Source organism: Montipora foliosa, chromosome 12 (genome assembly GCF_036669935.1).
Source record: "Montipora foliosa isolate CH-2021 chromosome 12, ASM3666993v2, whole genome shotgun sequence".
NCBI classification, from domain to species: domain Eukaryota; kingdom Metazoa; phylum Cnidaria; class Anthozoa; order Scleractinia; family Acroporidae; genus Montipora; species Montipora foliosa.
The window spans coordinates 322,072-329,571 of record NC_090880.1 but is presented as its reverse complement, the minus strand read 5'-3'; the positions used below and the strand labels follow the sequence as shown (position 1 = coordinate 329,571).

Sequence of the window (7,500 nt, the reverse complement as noted above, 5' to 3'; positions counted from 1 at the left end):
CGATGACCACCAAAAGTTAGAAATTTACAGTAAACTTTATAAGCAATGATTCCCTTAGCGTTCGTCGCTTTTCATGGGATGAGTCAGAACGTTTCTCATCGCCTCAATGTCTCTTCTAAAACTGTTTAACTTGTTATATCTTTAGCAAAATTGTTGAGGCGCCAAATAAATGTTGTACAGGAGAAAATCATTAATTTAACTTAATTATCGACAGGTGTGATGATAATTAATTGTCAGTCCTCTGCTGCCCTTATTTAAAAGTAAGAAATTATGTGATGTTGTCGGTTAAAAGTTGCCACAGTAACTTTGCGGACATGGATTATTTTCTTCGGTGCTACATTCTGTATCCGTTGCTTTACTTTGGAGCATCTTACGCTTCTTATGAAGAAGGTAAGTGTTCTCTCGAATGAAGCTTTTTTAAATATTATTATAGCATTTGAAACTGCGGTCACTTCACAGGGGGATAACTCAAATGAGATATCGCTGAGCTTAACAATGGATACGAGAACGTTATCTGTTAAGGATATCAAATCCATTTATTGTAATAATTTCTCGACTACCCAGGGCCGTTCTGCATGGAAAGTGTATACTAACATTCCAAGAATAAAATGGGTATGAACGGTGTCGATTTTTGGAGAGAAAATTGAAAATTTATTACCAAACTCTTGCCTCCTCCTCACAAGTGCACGTCATCGTCGAGTGGAAGCCGCCCATTTCGTCATGAACAAGATGGAAACATCGTTAAACACAAATTGGAATTGCTCAAACTTATAGAGTATTTTGAAGTGACGTTTTCGTCGCCGTAGCGGTGGTGGTTTTTTAAACTCTCTCTTTAAGGGCTCCCTAGTCTCTACAAGAAGGAACAAAATGGTCAAGTTAGCACGTAGTGGAGGGATCGCTTATGCCATTACGACTTTGATTTTCTGGCGAAGATGATTCCGTGTAAATACTTACAAACTGCATCGATTTTGACATGGTTTCTAAGTCATGAATCGTTGTCGATGTGGAACTTCGTTCGTGTGAATGTTGCCTTATTCTTATATGATACTTAAGCACATTGCCATTGAACGACACGAACGAGATGAATAATCGCGAAAGACGTAATTACGACAGAGCAGAGTTATTATATATATATGTAATATTTTGAGATGAAGTTTTCATTGACGTCGATGTCGTGGATCTTAAAGTCCATGAGTTCGATTTTGACTTTAGCTTAGAGAATAGCTTTGATGTTAACTTTAAGTTTCACGAAGTCAGGGTGTCAAGTGACAAATAACACTGGCCAAAAAATGGGAAAAAAATAGACATTTTCGTCTCAAAATAGGAACAAAATAGAAAACGTTCCATCAACTGAACTCTACTCCTCTTAACAAAGCCAACAACAGCTCTGTTTCACAACCCAATGCCTTATTTAATATCTAACAGACAAGATGGCAGGCATCCTTCATAGAAACAAGTGCGAAAACTTTTTACCAAGGGAAACTTGTCCTTCACCTTCCAAATTCACGCTTAATATTTTTGGGCTATTTTAGCAGACTGGGTAACCTTAGCTTTGCTCTTATTTTTGGCATTGCATGTCGTTGACGACATGGCCTTGTCCAACACCCTTATGCCGATTTTCAGTTACCAATGTCCTCTTTTGTCCTATTTTTTCTAAGTAGTTCATTGGATTCACTTTAGAAGCTGAATAAAATTTTCTTATGTTCAAAAGTTTATTCAAAGCTACTTCTTGTCCCTTTTTGGTCATAAGGAAAACACGTTAAGTATATCCGAACAATTATACCGTGTGTAAACAAGAGTTTGTTTGTAATGGTTACCACTCTAACAGCTATCAGAAAACGTATAAGGCTGAAAAATATTTGAACTTTTTTCGAATAAAACATTGCTATAAAGACAAAGATACAACTGTCTCTAAAGAGATGGCATACCACAACTCAGTATTGCTCAAAAACAAAAGGGATGAATTCAGATTGAATTACTAGCTTCCTTAATTCCACATAGCAGCTGCACAAGCTTGCAAATGACCACCCAGACTTATTTGCATGATACTAAAAACATCGAGAAAGTGTGGACACAAGTTTCAAAAGGTTATTATTCAAACACGACTTAAAATTCTCCGTGTCTTTTTTTTTTTTTTTTAAGAGTTTACCAATTTTATTGAAAATTTCATTTACAAGATTTGAAAATGTTTCCCTGCACTAGGTAAAATCCTCCAAAAAGGGAAAAATTAGGAATTTCTTGAAAAAATAGGAGAAAATTGGAAGCACGTCAAAAAATAGAAAAAAGTAGGAAAAATAAGAACTTGATGCCCTGTGGCAGTACTCATATCAAGGTTCACTGTGCCGGTTAATTAAGCTCAAATTCGACTGAAGATGTAAGTTAAGTTAAACTAGAATTTTTAATTTTTAAAGGCTCGTCATTACTAGATTTAAACTCTTGAAACAGTTAGACCGAGAATTAAATCAAGAGTGCGTTCGATTGACTGTATTCTGGAATAGGAATACTTGGAATAGAAGTTAGAAAACCTTTGCTTTTACGGGGATTCACATTAAAATTGTCAAACACCTGCTAAAATGATATTTTCAACATATTTTTATTATCCTTGTTGCTTCAAAATGCCAGACGTACCGTTTTAAATCATCACTCCACGTATTCTTATTCCGGAATAGGTTCAATCGAACACACTCTTGGCTACGGCTGCTTTATTTTTTGGAGCCTGCATGCCTACAGGTTTGTCGAAACCTAATTAGAGACCTTCATCACCGAAGTTTTCGGCACATACTGCAAACCGCAAACCGCGGTTTGCGGTTAGTCGTTTGCCGTTAGAGGTTAGCTTCATTTTAAACTTCACGAAGCCGATCCTGTTATGCACATCGATTCCGCCATCTTGGACTTTTCTTACTACAACTGCTCTCAAATCAAACAGCTCAAATTCTCCCAAAACTTATATTTGGTCTTAAAAATTTAACCCAATAGATAGCAAACAGATGTAACAACATAACTAGTACTGATATGGTCAAACGCGAACTCTCTGGCTAAAAATCGCTGCCGTGAATCACTTACCGCCAGAACGGTGTCTTGAAGTTGAAACTCGAACCGCAGACTGCAAACGTGACGGCCAGGACAAGATCTCTTGATTTTCCGAGGTTCGCGGCTCGCGGTACGGCCCGAAAAATTCGTTGCTAATGGTCTCTAATGGTGTTTAATTTGCTCCACCAATATCGGCTCTGAAAAAAGAGTTGCATCTCTATTTATGTAAACGTATGTTGGTTTCTCAAAATAAACTTCAGGGAACTGAATTCTAAAAAGGTTCTTTCTTGTCTAAGTTGATAAACTTCCTGTGACCGCGAGTATGAAAATTAAAACAATCGTGTGATAAGTTCTACACAGTAAGGAAAATAGTAAAAAAAAAACACGACGCTATGTGGATAGTCTTTCCTACTTTAAAATAGTTCCCACTCAATGAAATGGAGAAGAACTCCGGTTTCGCTTTGACAAAAGAAGCTGAATAAGTGAACTTTGCTCGGGCGTAATCCATTAGGGTAAAAATTGTTGCAGGAACGTTTAGATTTCTTAACATTAAATGGAAAGTTTCTCTTTTCCGCTCGGCGAAATGACATTCTCCCATATCCGCTGGAAACGAGAGGCATGGATTTTTTACCAAGAATTGCCAGCAACTCCAGTTCGTCACCACAATAAAGTCTAAATGGCACAGAAAACCTCTGGTAACTTCGATATAACGGAAGAAAGGAATACCAGGGGAGGTTATTAACAGAATTAAATTTTCTGTTCCATTTGATTCTGAGTAAAAAATAGTGACATTTTCATCGATATTATGTGGTTGATACTGGTTCTTTATTTTATCATCCGATCATCAGCGACCTGGTCCATCTTTAACTTTAAAAAAAATGATATATATGTCTAAAACAAGTAAACACTAGTGTTTTTGCTTTGGAAATTAGAATTCAAATTTCGAATTTAAAAAATTGCCATAATACTATACCTCGGGTTCGAAGCTTTGCAAATTTTTTTTTTTTTTTTTTGTAAATGGGAAGGGATGTGTGTGAGTGTTTTTGCGATTTCATGCGTCTGTTACGCAGGCTATAGGCCAGTAACGGTACCATAAATCGCAAAATGAGGAGCAAATTCATACGTTTTTTTGAGTTTTTAAAAACTCGACAAAATTTACTTCATCGCCGTGTTTCCATAGCAATCCGTAGTCTACAACCTATTCACGCATTCGACATTGACAGATCAGAAACGCGTTATTCCGTTGAATGTACAATAAATGTGGTTCTTAAAAACAAATTTACTCGGGAAAGGGTTGACTGAAGGAATAATCGGAGATAAGGGCTCCCCTTGATGATGAGAACCTGCTTTAAGTAATTTTCATAACTGTAATGATCTAAATCTTAACAAGGATCTCGGCGCAGTTGGTGGCAGTTCAAATATATGTCTTCCTTATATTTAGCATCTTTATATGACATCCGGTCACACATGTCCAATATACATGAACTGAGTCGGGTCGTCAATTTCTGTTGACGGCCCGACTCACCGGATGTCGGGTCGTGAAGTTTAAAAAGGAAGTAGATTTACTGCCGGAAGTCGAACTGCCTGAGGCAGCTTCAACTATATCGACAGATCGTGACGATCCGCTCAGGTCGTGACGACCCGTCATTTGAAAAGTCGACCCGACTTTTGGAAGTGTCAGGTGGTGAGAGAAAGAAAAACTTCGATGAACAAAGGAGGCTGTGCTGCTCAAAAATGTTGTATGCTTCGTTCTCAAAGAGTAGCCACTAAAATATCGATATACGCGTAGAAAATTATAAACATCGACCAGAATAGCATTCACAAATGTTGCGAATATGTGTCCTTGCTACCCTGACAACATGCTGTTCAGAAACAGCAATAATGACTGACTGTAATAGCGCTCTGAAATGTTGAATGCTTCGTTCTTAAAGCGTCGCGAAATCATCGGACACTTCCTCAAAACATATAGTGACGAAAATATCGATATACGCATAGAAAATTATAAACATCGTCCACAACAGCAATCACAAATGTTGCGAATGTGTCCTTAATACCCTGACAACACGCCGTTCAGAAACAGAAATAATGACTGACTGTAATAGCGCTCCGAAATGTTGAATGCCTCGTTCTTAAAGCGTAGCTATGGAAGTGTCAGGTGGTGAGAGAACGAAGAACTTCGATGAACAAAGGAGGCTTTGCTGCTCAAAAATGTTGTATGCTTCGTTCTCAAAGAGTAGCGACTAAAATATGGATATACGCATAGAAAACTATAAAAATAGACCAGAATAGCATTCACAAATGTTGCGAATGTGTCCTTAATATCCTTATACCATGTTGTCCAGAAACAGCAATACTAATTGACTGTAATAGCGCTCGGAAATGTTGAAAGCTCCTTTCTTAAAGCGTCGCGAAATCACCGGACACTTCCTCAAAACATTTAGTGACTAAAATATCGATATACGCATAGAAAATTATAAACAGCGTCCACAACAGCAATCACAATGTTGCGAATGTGTCCTTAATAACCTGACAACATGCTGTTCAGAAACAGAAATAATGACTGACTGTAATAGCGCTCCGAAATGTTGAAAGCGAAGCCATGGAAGTGTCAGGTGGTGAGAGAACGAAGAACTTCGATTAACAAAGGAGGCTTTGCTGCTCAAAAATGTCGTATGCTTCGTTCTCAAAGAGCAGCGACTGAAATATGGTATAGGCATAGAAAACTATAAAAATCGTCCAGAATAGCATTCACAAATGTTGCGAATGTGTCCTTAATATCCTTATACCATGTTGTCCAGAAACAGCAATACTAATTGACTGTAATAGCGCTCGGAAATGTTGAATGCTTCTTTCTTAAAGCGTCGCGAAATCACCGGACACTTCCTCAAAACATTTAGTGACTAAAATATCGATATACGCATAGAAAATTATAAACAGCGTCCACAACAGCAATCACAATGTTGCGAATGTGTCCTTAATAACCTGACAACATGCTGTTCAGAAACAGAAATAATGACTGACTGTAATAGCGCTCCGAAATGTTGAAAGCGAAGCCATGGAAGTGTCAGGTGGTGAGAGAACGAAGAACTTCGATTAACAAAGGAGGCTTTGCTGCTCAAAAATGTCGTATGCTTCGTTCTCAAAGAGCAGCGACTGAAATATGGTATAGGCATAGAAAACTATAAAAATCGTCCAGAATAGCATTCACAAATGTTGCGAATGTGTCCTTAATATCCTTATACCATGTTGTTCAGAAACAGCAATAATGACTGACTGTAATAGCGCTCCGAAATGTTGAATGCTTCGTTCTTAAAGCGTCGCGAAATTGCCGTACACTTCCTCCAAACATCCAAGCGTAGCAAAAATCGCAGCAAGCTTCCTAAAAGCATCAAAAAATGGTGAATGGTTCGTTCGTTCGTAGCGAAATTAATACCCAGACAACATGCTGTTCAGAAACAGGGATAATGATCGTTCATAAATGCGAGGATCATAGCTTAACTTGAGAACAGTTACTGTTTATTAATTTATTAATTTAAAGAACGACAACTCCTATGATACTGCAACGAGAAAGTGGCTGCTAACACGGAAACAAAAATGCTGGGCAAATTCTTTCCCAAAAACTCAGCTCAAAACTCCATCCTTAATTCACACAGATCTAGAAGCAATGATATTTGCAAAATCATTACTTCCTACCTGAGAACAAAGTGACGATTATAGCAGCATTTTTAGTTCCTTTCAGCTTAACAAAGTCACCAGCACCAACACGGTATCCTAATGACTTGCGGTTCTATCTTTAATTTGGAAAGTCAGACTTAAAATTCTACTACCTTACTCTATCATGTACGAATTCTAAGAGTTACGTTGAAAAAACCCCTTCCACACCAGCACTCATTAAAACACTTACGCCCAAAAAATGTACAAACAACGGCCCGCATTTTCCACCCCACGTCCGGCGTCAAGAAATTATGCATTCACGTTGCAGAAAATCTTCAAAGAAACCGTAAACCAGCACTATTGCTACAAAACAGACTGAACAGACAAAAGCAAATAAAGAACTTCAAAACTATTGCCCAGTATTAATCACCTAAACGCGTCGAAGTCGTTATCAGATTTAATCTCTTCATGAAAAACGGAATGATGCTGATCTGTTGGAAGAACGCAGCATAACAAGTTTTACGTCCTTTAAATCAGTATACCCCAAACGGCAACCTCGCGTTGTCGCTGCATGCTTCACGGTCACACGTTTCATAAAAACCCCTAATAAAGTATATATCTTCTGGAAGCTTAGGAATTGTAGATTCCGATTATTAGTTGATTTAAGGCAAAAAATAAAAACCTTTCCTAAAATAGCCCTCATTTTTCAAAAGTATATAGTTTCACAAGTTGAGTTCGTTTCCGGTCAGAATTTAACCGGAAACCTTGATCCAAGAAACAAAATTTTGATTAATTGTCTGGTTTGTTTTGTTTGTT

General features: G+C 37.7%; 1 pseudogene; it reads left to right on the top strand.

Annotated features, from left to right (window-relative positions):
• The first annotated feature begins 261 nt into the window (after window positions 1-261).
• LOC137978607 (pro-epidermal growth factor-like) overlaps window positions 262-7,500 on the top strand; it is a 23,348-nt pseudogene continuing 16,109 nt past the window's right edge.